Raw genomic sequence first — 2,690 nt, 5'->3', positions numbered from 1 at the left:
GTGAACAGCGCTCGTTTTCGTGATATTTATCTGGATCATCAGTTCGGTGGATTTCACATATGGACTGAGCAAAAACCCTCCACCGGGTTGAATGGATCAGATACATTCGGCATAATGAGTATTCCTTTCTTCTTTTTTTGTTGAAAAGAAACTTTTCATTTCATACGAAAGAGAGGTATGTAACTTGAAGATAGAGATGCAAAGTAAATCTAAAAAGTGAATCGATTTGATACGGCCCGAAGAAACTTGTTCATTTCCCAAAAATGGATCTATCAAAGTATCAAAGCACAACCAGCAGTTAATCACCGGAATCTCGCTTGATCATCGGTGATGAGCACACGCCGATAAATCTCTCCAGTAGCTAAAGCTTTGCTAAAGGCGGCGCACACCCAGATTTGACGTTTCCAGCACCATCATCATATAGAGACCATAACAACTTCAATAGGTTGAAAAGCACAAAAAAAGCCTTATGAATCTCGGATCTATATTTAGATCTAAATCGGGATAAAAGAACACTCAAATCTAGATGTAGTTTTAGATCAAGAGGGACTACAAAGAATATGTCAGTTGATCGCAAAATCACTTTCGGATAAATCTACTACTGAAAGTAGTAGCAGAGGGGTCTCAAAGACTTGTAAAACGCTTGATAATCTGAAGCAAACATAAGGAGTCGGAGCGAACGAGCAGGTCGAAGAGAGCAAATTTTCTAAGGTACTCGTGTGTCGATCTTCAAGGCTTGTGGATGTTAATCGCGTCGTCCACGAATCAACGAGAAAGTTTAGAAGACAGAGATAAAGAGCGAGAGAGGGAGAGGGGGAGGGAGGGAGAGAAAGGGAAATGTCTCTCTCTCTCTCTCTCTCTCTCTCTCTCTCTCTCTCTCTCTCGAGGGAGTCAAGCTTTAGAAAAGTTTGGCAGCGACTAGGGAAACCCTAGCAGAGCGAGAGAGGAAAAAATGGCACTCAAAGCTAGGAGTCTTATCTAGTCTTCGAGACAACGAAAACCCATATGACAAACCATCAACGTCCCAAAAAAAAAAAAAAACACATGCGCACCCACATGCACGCGTGCAAACTGCAATTTCATAGCATATCCGTCGTTTAAGAGTTTTTTTTATGTGAGCTGCATTGATTAATATTATAATTACTATCTTACAGAATTGATCTAATAAAGAAAATATATAAATATTCTTGTTTAATCTAATATGGGGTTGGCTAGTGTGGGTCAAATTGACTAAAAATTTTATAAATATAGCTCAAGTCCCTCCTTCAATCTTAATGCACAAATAAACTCACATTATTAGTTGTGACAGCACGCGATTCGTAAGATGCAGTCTCATTGAAATCAATGATACATAAGGCAATAGAGGAGGAGCACTTGAGTTTTAGATTACCGCTATCCCGCAATAATAGCGATGGATTCAAAATTAGGTATACAAATTCCTTTTTTCTGTAATGTGTTTTTAAATTCTAGCTATGGTGATATTGGGACGCCATTTTAAGGTTTTTAACGGCTAACACATCGCTTGCCGTTTCATCCGCGATTCATTCGAACTTCCCGGTTTCTGGTTTACGTACGTTGCATCGTTCGATCATCCTGGTGCGCCTATGCATCCAACGAGATTTAGAAAGACATTTGTTTGTCAAGTCAGCATTAACTCCATTGAAGGTATGGATTGAGCTTCCAATCGCCAACTAAGTGCGCAGTGAACTACTATGTAACTCAGTGGACAGCAAGCGAGCCTGTACCGAACTCTCTGTCTGTGTCTCTCGGTGCTTCTCCGATTATCCCTTCCCTTCCCCCTACCAGGGAGCCCGACATGGTGATTAAACCTGAACCCCACCTGGAGCTGTCTGAAGTTGGTACCGATTAGAGGTGGTGCTAATCATGGATTCGCTTGTATTAGTCAGCATTCTACGCGCATTATGTGTGTGCGTGTGTGTGTTGTGGGATTGATGGGTCGATATTATTGTCATCTGGAATAACGAGAAGTTCGAGCTTTTGGGAGATGGCAACTATGCATGCTGGGTAGCCTGAGGGTTCTTGGAGCTCTTCATCGTACCCACTGCCACCGGGCCGGCGACGGAGCGGTCGGCAGCCGTGTAGCTCGATCCTCCCGATTAAAACCCTAACTCAAGTCATGACATGTTACGTATTTTTGCACAATTTCAGTTAGTTTCTCCCATAAAATTTGCGAGGGGCGCTGCAGCTTCGGCTGATTTGTGCCCGTGACGTCCTTCCAAGACATGCTTTTGTGCCTGCAAGACACATCCTACTATTTTGTTTAAAAAAAAATGGCTTTTTATCGACATGGATAAGTTTATATGGCTTGCAAGAGTAAAAAAAAAAATTATTGGTAAAAAAAATTAAACGGGTAACTTGAATTTTGGGGTAATAACTAAAAAAATCATGAATCAATTATACATATGTCATTGCAATCCTAAACCTTTTAATTTTGCCATTGAATCCTAATTTTTTGATGATTTGCCAATGCGGTACTTCACGCTAATTGTTGGCCGGAAATTACCGACGTGCATGTTGACCGTCTTACATGACATAACCAAGACCGACGTGAATAATTTTTAATTTTTTTTAATTATGTTTATTTTTTTCTCTTTTTCTTTATTTATTTTCCTTTTTTTCAACTAAGTTCAGCGAAAGTGGCCGGCTAGGGTCGCCAACCCTCGCCAAAC

Source organism: Rhodamnia argentea, chromosome 8 (assembly GCF_020921035.1).
Source record: "Rhodamnia argentea isolate NSW1041297 chromosome 8, ASM2092103v1, whole genome shotgun sequence".
In the NCBI taxonomy this organism is placed as follows: domain Eukaryota; kingdom Viridiplantae; phylum Streptophyta; class Magnoliopsida; order Myrtales; family Myrtaceae; genus Rhodamnia; species Rhodamnia argentea.
The sequence above is the reverse complement of the archived record's forward strand: the minus strand, read 5'-3'. Positions refer to the sequence as shown.